Here is a 9,839-nt window from a genome sequence, read left to right on the forward strand (position 1 = left end):
CCAGATGCTTTTGTTTCCTTCCAGCACCAAACGCCACGTGGGCAGCAAAAAAAATTGACCCTAAAGAAAGGACGGCCAAGCCGGGTACGCGATGCTCCTGCAGCGGACCCTGCCGGGCAAGACCCGCCGATTTCTCCCCGGCTTTGGGGATCCAGCTGCCGGCGGGGCGGCTGTTCCTCCCTCCGCGCGAGCCGCTTCTGCAAGCCCTCCGGCTCCACGTGGCCGCACTCCCAGCACGCGCGATGTCCGGACCAGCGCGGCAGGAGCGCTTGCTTTTGTGCACGAAAGGGATTGGGGGCGCGGCCACGGGTGAGGGCGGGGCTAGAGGCGGCGGCTCGCGAGCGGGTTGGCCGCGGGGAAAGGGCGGGAGAGCGAGGAAGCAGAGCTCGGCGCCGGATTGGCTGGAGCTGACGCAATAATGAGTAGGGAGGAAAGGAAACTTTAAGGAGGGGGAGGAGGGAAGGAATTTCGCCCCGGGCTGTCACAAAAAAAAAAAGCGGGCGGGAAGCCAACCGGAGGAAGCGTGGCCGATGACGCGTCGGGAGGGGCGGGGCTAGAAAGCCTTGTGGGGTTTCCCGCCCCCATGGGCGTCTCTCTCCCCTCCCCCCTCGTTACTTCTGGCCGTTTACTTCAGTTTTGTCGCATAAACATGTCCCCGCCTTTCCACTCTGGTTTAATTAAACTAGATTAGGTGCCACGTTCTGGTTGTGTAATAAAAGCCACTGAAGTGAGCAAGAGCCTTCAACTATTGGGGGGGGAGAACCGTGTCTTTCACGACCACGCTGCATCTTTACGCAGCCGCTTCACGTTCTCCGTCAGCCTCACAACAATCTTGTGGAGGAGGCCAGTCTCATGATCCCAGGTTGAAAACTGAAGGAATTGTAGTGGGGTTTTGAGGAGGAAATAGTCACTTTTTTTTCTACCTCAGCCCCACTACTTAGAGCAGGGGTGGGGAATCTTTTTTCCGCCAAGGGCCATTTGGATATTTATAACATCATTCGGGGGCCGTACAAAATTATCAACTTAAAAATTAGCCGACCAAGCCCCAAGCAGGCAGCTGCCCCAGATGACCAAAAACCCCCCCAGCGCAGGCAGGCATCCAACCGGTGTCGCACTTGCCCACCTGGTGGCACAGGATGGTCTGTTGCACCAGCCGGGTGTAGCTGTCCAGCCACGCGCTGGAGTTGCTCCTGCTCCGCATGGTCGGGGCCGGATTCTACAGCTGGATCCTGTTACCTCCGCCTGCAGGGGTGAAACGAGGACACACTGGCTAAGAACTCACTCCCCCACCCCCCACCCCGCACATTCTGGCCCTGCCCCTTTTAACCCCTCCATTGTCGCCACTTCTGCCCCCAGCCCTTTTGTACTACAGAGGGAATACGTTTCTCCATGGCCCGGATGGGAAAGGGTTAACACAGTTTCTTGGGCGGTCCTAGCAGTTCCATAGCTAAGGACTCTTCTGCAAGAGGGAAAAAAGGTTCCTTTTCTCAGCAAAACAAACTCGCATCCGCCTTGAATAGAGGCTATTCCTGTCCGCGGGAGGGGGCGGATTGCCAGTCTTAGATCCTTCTGAGCTAGAGATCTGCCAGGACCCATGAAGGGCCAGACCAAATGGTTTCCCGGGCCTGACGTTCCCCACCCCTGACTAAGAGAGTGTTGCTGAGGCGAAATGTCAGCTGCCCTCCTTCCCATTACATAGGATGCGAGATAGCATGTTTCACAAGGCAGGCACCAGGTTTCCTTAACAGGACCGTTAACTTACATTCCTCACATTGCTGTGGGAAGGATCCCACAGGAAAAAGCAGCCCAGCCATTGTGGCTCCCGTGCCCCCCAAGAAACCACTCCTAAGTACCTTGCAAAACTGAAACATTTCCATCAAAGTAATGCACACATGCATGAATGCCTTTGTACATATTCTTCCCATGTTGTTCAGTGTTCAAAGCGCTTTGTGAATGTATTATATCATCACAATCCTGTCAAGGGGAAGACTACTCTTATCAACCTCCTGCACCACAGGTGGAGTTCAGAGGCTGGATTGCATCTCATTCTTTTAGCCAGGGGTCCCCAGTCAAAGTGTGGGCGTATTTGGAATTCTGACACACGGCAGTGGACACAGCTACAAAATGGCTGCCGCAGGAGGTGGAGCCAACCACAAAATGTCGCAAAGTTATGCATAACTCTCATGGTAACTCTTCAGCATTTAAGGCAGAAGCACTGTTAAACACAGGCGATCAGAAGTACTGCTAGGCACAAGTTCCGCCTTGCCCTGCCTGCCCACTTTCTATAAAAACAGCTGGCAGGCTCCAGGAAAAGTGTTGGCGGCCATCATGACATCCACGGGCACCACGTTAGGGACCCATGCTTTTAGCCATTATGGTATACCAGTCTCCCCCATCAATTCCTTCCTTTTTTCTCCCACACAGTCTGTCTAAATGTAGATTGTAAACTCCCTGAGGCGGAAGAGCAATCTTTTGTTGATGTTCCTATTTGAAAGTGCCATGATGTACATAATTAATACTTATTCTCAAGGCAAGGGAGATGGTTGCCTCAGACAGCTTTAGGTAGCATTAAGAGGCACTGGATCTGACCTCTGGATCACAATCCAGGGGGAAGCTCTCTTGCACAAGCCCCACGGAAATGCAGAAGTAACATAAGTGCACAGTAGAGTTAATTATCATGGGTGGAGCAGGATGGTTCTAGTTGGATTCTTTCCCCTTCAGGCACCAAAATGTTGTGTGCCAGCCCTCTTTGACATGCTGCACTATGCCATTAATTCCTCATTTACTTACAACCTTTTTTTGCACAGGTCATACATCCTGCTGCTGAATGTGCAAGCCCTCTTCTACTAGGCGCTTCTTTCTGTCGGGGCTATATAGTTACCTCCTTTATATAGCAGTAATTTGAGACCGTAACCTCTCACTTATCCTCACCCTTAAGATCACGAGAAGTTTTGTGAACTCAGCACGAGGTGCTGTAAAATAACACGTAAGCTCGAGTCTTGTTCTACCAGACGTTTCTCATTTGACCTCTGCTCAAAATCCACCCCAGACCCCAATTCAGAAAAGATGTACCTGTATGAATTTTACAGGAGAAATTTATGGTGTTGAGAGAAGGCGGTGAACAAAGAACAAGAAAACTGCTTTTATGCATAAGCTTTGTTTCAGCTCTGTTTTCAGATTTCCACAGTCCAAACCATGGTGCTTTGTTTATTGGATAGTCCATCCTGTTTGGTTGTATTTCACTTACACGGTGTAACTTGAGTCTTAGTGAGAAAGGTGGACTATAAGTAACATAAATTGAAAAAATATATATATTAAAATAAATTCAGAAGTTTGAGGGGTCTCATTGATTTTGGAAGTGCTTGCCCTCCCACAGCATACTCTGTTATCATAACGGATAGTCCATATTTATGTAGAGCCATCCATATAGGCCAGTGGTGGCGAACCTACGGCACGCATGCCAGAGGGGACACTCAGAGCCCTCTCTGTGGGCACGCCCCAGCACAGAGTTCACCTGAGTCCGTTACTAGAAAGCCAGAGGGACGCTCCTCTCCACGTGTGCCTGACGGCATTTCTCACCTCACCTGCCCCTCTGCCCAGCAGCCCAATGGGAGCGCTTCCTCCCTCCCCTGTCACATGCGGCAGGGCGGCTCACGTGCCGGGCAGCTCACGTGCGGCGTGAGGGTGCGGCACGGACGGCAGCCTGTTGAGTCTGTGGCGAAGGTGATTCCCGTGCTGGGGTTGGAGAGGAGCTAGGTTGGAGGGGAGCATAGCTCACAGCGTGGCATCGCTGGAGGGGAGCAGAGCGCTCGGGCCACAGCACGGGCTTTGTGGCGCGTCCACCTTTCAGGAAAATCCCCTACTAAAAGAGGAACACCCACTTACCCAGCATGTAATTAACCTGTGGAACTCCTTGCCACAGGATGTGGTGATGGCATCTAGCCTAGATGCCTTTAAGAGGGGATCGGACAAATTTCTGGAGGAAAAGTCCATCGCAGGACTTTTTAGTTTTCTAAACGAAAACCTCAGTATTCAGGTTAAATTGCGGTGTTGGCACTTTGCGATAAATAAGTGGGTTTTGGGTTGCAGTTTGGGCACTCGGTCTCTAAAAGATTCGCCATCACTGATATAGGTGGTGTTTTACAGAGAGAGAGAGCGAGGGGATTCCTGTTTTGGGAAGCTTTCGGTTTTGAAAGAAGGGAAGACCAAGGCACAGTTGACAAGAAGAACATGCACATGCCCAGTAACACATACTTAGGCCAAGTTTCATTAAGGAAGGGATGGATTACTAGGATTGCCAACCTCCAGGTGGTAGCTGGAGATCTCCCGCTATTACGACTGATCTCCAGCCGATAGAGATCAGTTCCCCTGGAGAAAATGGCCACTTTGGCAATTGGACTCTATGGCATTGAAGTCCCTCCCCAAACCCCGCCCTCCTCAGGCTCCGCCCCAAAAATCTCCAGGTATTTCCCAACCCGGAGCTGGCAACCCTATGAATTACCCTAGTACAACTGAGCCCCCAAAGGCAAAAAGGAATTTGTCCCTATGCAGAACTCCTGTGTCAGAGCAGGACAAGCAAGCCCCCTTTTTGTCATGTCAGGCGTCCCCAACCTTTTTGTGCCCGCAGGCACCTTTGTAATTCGAACTCAGCAATGGTGGACACAGCCACAAAATGGCTGCCCCAGGAGGCGGAGCCAGCCACAAAATGGCTGCTGCAGCATACTTTCAGTTACCCAGTGAAGATCCTTGTGCTGTGGTGGCAGCTGCTGTCAAAGCAATGTTTTAAGACATTTGCACAGCCAATCAAATCTCCAAAGGCCAATCAGAAACCTTGCTGGGTAAAAGCCCCACCTATTTTCTAAAAACACTTGGCAGGCACCACTAGGAAAGGCCTCAGCCTGCCCCATGATGCCCATGGGCACCAAGTTGGCCCTATGCTAACATGTCATGCTCTCCTGATGTTGTTCTGGTGACTTGCCAGCATAGAAAGACTGTGAAGACGGGCGAGCCTGAACTTTGTTTTGTTAAGCTTGCTTAGCTTAGTTTTGTTAGCATAAAACGCAAGTGATTCATGCATCTGCCTTCGATGTCAACATCGGATTCTTTGTCATATTGGTACACAAACCTGATTGCTTCATGGGGAGATTGTAACGGGAAGGGTAGGATTGCTTCAATGCCATAGAGTCCAATTGCCAAAGCGGCCATTTTCTCCAGGTGAACTGATCTCTATCAGTTCACCTGGTTGTCAATCTCCAGGTGGTGGCTGGAGATCTCCCGCTATTTCAACTGATCTCCAGGTGACAGAGATCAGTTCCCCGTTAGAAAATGGCCACTTTGGCAATTGGACTCTATGGCATTGAAGTCCCTCCCTTCTCCAAACCCCACCCTCCTTAAGCTCCACCTCCAAAATCTCCAACCTGGAGCTGGCAACTCTAGCTGCGGCTCCTGTACTTGTACATAGATGGAGATCAGTTGTAATAGCAGGAGATCTCCAGCTAATATCTGGAGGTTGGCAGCCCTAGGGGTTCCACAGGTTTAAAAGAAAATGTGAATTGGCATGAAGGGTTTTTGAGGCAAGTAAGAGGTGGCTTTCCATAGATGTTTAAGGGTGGGAGCCTTTTCCCGGTTCAAGAAGCAGCACAGGAGAACAGGTATTGAACGGAGTTGCAAACCATCAGATAACAGAGGGTGGGTTTCCAATAAGGCCTCTCCAGCAGTGGAGACATTCTGGATGTCTTTGTTTGAGACCCAGTTGTGTTGATCTCGGTGCAGGAATAGAGGCTAGTCTGTAGGTTAAGACAAATAAATGGTATTTCTATTGCAAAAATGTATTTATCTTAGATGCGCCCAAGCAGTTCAGATGCTTCTCCGCAGGGAGAAAGCAAAACCAAGCGGAGAAACATGAGCCGAGAGGTTCAGCGCATGTTGCCATGGAGACCCCATTTCAACCAGCAGCAGGTGCTGACAGAAGAAACCATCCGATCCAGATCCTGCAGGTGCGCTTTCTTCTCTGCCGTGAGATGCGAGCAAGAAGACATGAAATGGTGCCTTGTGGCAGATGGGGTGAGCAGACTGGAGAGCTGGTTTTCAAGGCCTCTGTGTTAGCCATGTGGTATGAACATTTTCATGGAATATCAGAGCAAAAAAACCCCATGGATTACACATACTGCTGGACAGGCATTACCATGCATCCTTCACACAAAGCCTGATTAATTTATGGAATTAATTGCCACTAGATTACAGCCACTGTCTCAAATGGCTTATTAAAAAAAAGGTAAGACAAGTGAATGGTTGATATGCCAGTTACAGGCTATTTGCTATGATTGCTAAATGGAACCTCCATGTTCAAAGGTAGTGTACTTGAGCTCCAGGCCCTGGAAATAAACATTATGCTTTCCCTTTAAAGAGTCATACAGCCTACCCACTGATGGAGACCAAGTGCAGAACTACGTGGCTCTTTGGTCAGATCCAGCAAGGCAATTATTATTTTTTTCTCAGGTTGACCCTGCCGGCTCCTAATTAAATTCGCACCAAAGCCCGATGTTTAAAGCGAGGCTGGAGCAGCTGGCTGCACCGAAATCTGCTATCCCAGCTTGCTGTTTAAAGTCATGGGCAGGAGTAAACTTATTCCTGGGCTGATCTTTGCACGTGTGCACAAAACACACAACAGTATCACAAGGACACAGAGGGCATCTTGAAATAAAAGACAATAGAAAGAAAAGCACCTGGGAATCCCAGCCTAAGACACATCAGCAAAGAGCTGGCGATCATGTGCTTGTACATGAGTGGAATTTTAGTTGTTGGGTCACTCATCACTTGATGGCTCCCAGCAGAGCCCACTGAGAAAGCAATTCAAAAGTCTTTGTGACATTGCCAAGACCCCTCTTGCCTTACCGCTTTCCATCCCCCCACCCAAGAGACAATGGCTTCAATGGGAGGGAGCAGAGAGGGCTTCATTCTACTTCCGCAGAGTTCAAAGGCCCTCTTTACAAGAAAGGTTTTGTTGGGCTCCCGGCTGGTTTCCACTTTTCTGCACTTGCAGAATGTCACCGTTTGTAGCGTGAAGATGCCACTGAGCCTAATACTTTATTAGGAGCATTCAGGTAGATAAAAGGACTGACTGTCTACAGAACGAAGACGGCTGCTAATGGCACGATACGGGTAGAAGACATGGTTAAAAGCACTCCAGCCAGAGAAAGGAAAACAAAGTGAAACAATTCCGAGATAACCGTTCCCAGGGCAAGGTAGACAATACAACAGCTGTGGATTGCAGGCTGAGTGAATAACAGGATAGCAGGATGAGAAACTATACACAGAGTTTGTGAACCAGGAACTTGACCTGAAGACTCAAGCTCCTGGGCTTCCTTCGCTATGGTCTTAACTGATGCCCATACATTACACCTTCTTCAGGTGACTTTAGTCAGACCCTGACAGGTTTGTGGCATTGCTAGTTCCTCAGTTGTTTGGTTGTATTATATCTTCAGCAATCTCTCACTCTCTAAATCCAAGGGACCCCCAACATGGTGCCTGTGGGCGCCATGTGTCTGCCGACACCTTTCCTGGTGCCTGCCCACTGCTTTTAGAAAGTGGGCAGGGCCAGGTGGGGCTTTTGCCCAGCAAGGCTGTGCAGTAGGGTTGCCAAGCTCCAGGTACTAACTGGAGATCTCCTGCTATTACAACTGATCTCCAGCCGATAGAGATCAATTCCCCTGGCCTCTTTGCCAAGTGGACTCTATGATATTGAAGTCCCTCTCCAAACCCTGCCCTCCTCAGGCTCTGCCTAAAAAACCTCCTGCTAGTGGCAAAGAGGGACCATTAGGCATTAACAAGAAGAGTTAATTGTTCATTAATTAATACTTGCAGCCCATGCCAGGCAAACACTTTCTGGGCACGTAGCTTTGGCCCCTTTTGCTCTCCAGAACTGGCTGACTCCACCATCCTGCCTTTGAAGTTCCCTTGTTGCGCTGCCCATATAAATCTGGGACGGAGAGTTTCTGAACTTGCAGTGGCTATGTTCTCCGGCTAGGGTTACCAATCTCAAGGTGGGGACTGGAGTTCTCGCAGAATTACAACCGATTTCCAGACTACAGGAAAGGGTAACTTTAGAGGGAATGGCATTTCTGCTGAGCTCCCGCCTCGAGCTCTGCTCTCCGTAGCCACCCCCCACAGCCCAAATCTCCAGATTTTCCCGAGCCAGAGTCGGCAACCTTCTGACTCCATCCCAGGGTCAGCACCTTGTCCTGGGGTCTGAAGGAAGGTAGCACAAGCCTGGCCAACCGAGGTTTCGTGGTGCCTGTCGATCGCAGGCTCTGATGTTGCCCAACACTCTTCCCTTTGGTGCCGAAAGAGACCCCTGAGGGCGGGGCACGCACAGTTCCAAGGGGCTCAGCGGCCTCCGAAAGATCCTGGCAACCCCGTCATTCCTCGATCTGCTATTTGGAAACAGCATGAGGTTCGTTGGAATCATAGTGTGATTTAAACCAGTGGACTTCAACGGGCCCTGCCCCCCTGTTAATTTTATATCTTGCCCGTTAGCTTTCATCTGCCCATCTCTCTACTTCTTTTTCTTTTCTCTCCCCTTGTCTTCCTCTTGCTCGCTGTCCATCGTTCTGCCTTCCTCGAATTCTTTGTAGCGTTTACTAGTTTGACCAAATGTGGAACAGGCTGCCAGAGGATGTAGAGATGACCACAGGGACAAACAGCTTTAAAAAGGGATTAGACAGATTCGTGGAGGAGAGGCCTGTAAGTGGCCTCTAGCCATGGTGAGTAAAGGGAACCTCCACATTCAAAGGCAGTCAGCCTCTGAATCCCAGTGACAGGAGGTGTCAGGAATAATCAGCACTCTTATTCTCTTCTATAAATAGCCATTACCTGAGAATAGAGACGCTGGAGACCAGAGAAATCTGTTTAACAAGTTTATTGATCAATGAAACGAGGGAGCTGACCTTTCCATCAATCAGCTCGAGGGGTTCAGACAGGCTGTCTTTTATCTCCTACAAAGTCCTGACTTGCTAGTCCCTCCCCTTTATAGGTTAGAAGAAAAAGGTCACACCTTCCCGGCCGGTCCCATCCCTTATCCCACCCCCTTATTTCATTGGTTTTATTGATGAATGTTTCATATGTTTTCTGTGCAGGTCCCTTTTGCAGTTGCACTGTTCTTGACCTGTTATCTTGTGGTTAATTGTGCTAACCTTTGCAAAAAGCCTGTTACCGAAACATTTGGGGTATTGGTTCTTGTAGGTTATCCGGGCTATGTAACCGTGGTCTTGGAATTTTCTTTCCTGACGTTTCGCCAGCAGCTGTGGCAGGCATCTTCAGAGTAGTAACACTGAAGGACAGTGTCTCTCAGTGTCAAGTGTGTAGGAAGAGTCAGAGAGGGGTTGGGTTTGAGCTGAGTACTGTCCTGCAGACGTAATGTGCTAATCATTGTCCTGTAAGTATCAAGATAATGTCCTAATGAGAGTGTGGTATGTTAATATGGAAGCATTGTATCCTGAAATGATCTGGTAATGTGTGAAATCCAAAGCTAATCTGCATGGTTATTGTTGACTGTAGCCTTTGTTAGTCTGGAGGTTTTTCAAGGCAGGAAGCCAAAACCTCCAGACTAACAAAGGCTACCGTCAACAATAACCATGCAGATTAGCTTTGGATTTCACACATTACCAGATCATTTCAGGATACAATGCTTCCATATTAACATACCACACTCTCATTAGGACATTATCTTGATACTTACAGGACAATGATTAGCACATTATGTCTGCAGGACAGTACTCAGCTCAAACCCAACCCCTCTCTGACTCTTCCTACACACTTGACACTGAGAGACACTGTCCTTC

Source organism: Euleptes europaea, chromosome 3 (assembly GCF_029931775.1).
Source record: "Euleptes europaea isolate rEulEur1 chromosome 3, rEulEur1.hap1, whole genome shotgun sequence".
NCBI lineage: Eukaryota > Metazoa > Chordata > Lepidosauria > Squamata > Sphaerodactylidae > Euleptes > Euleptes europaea.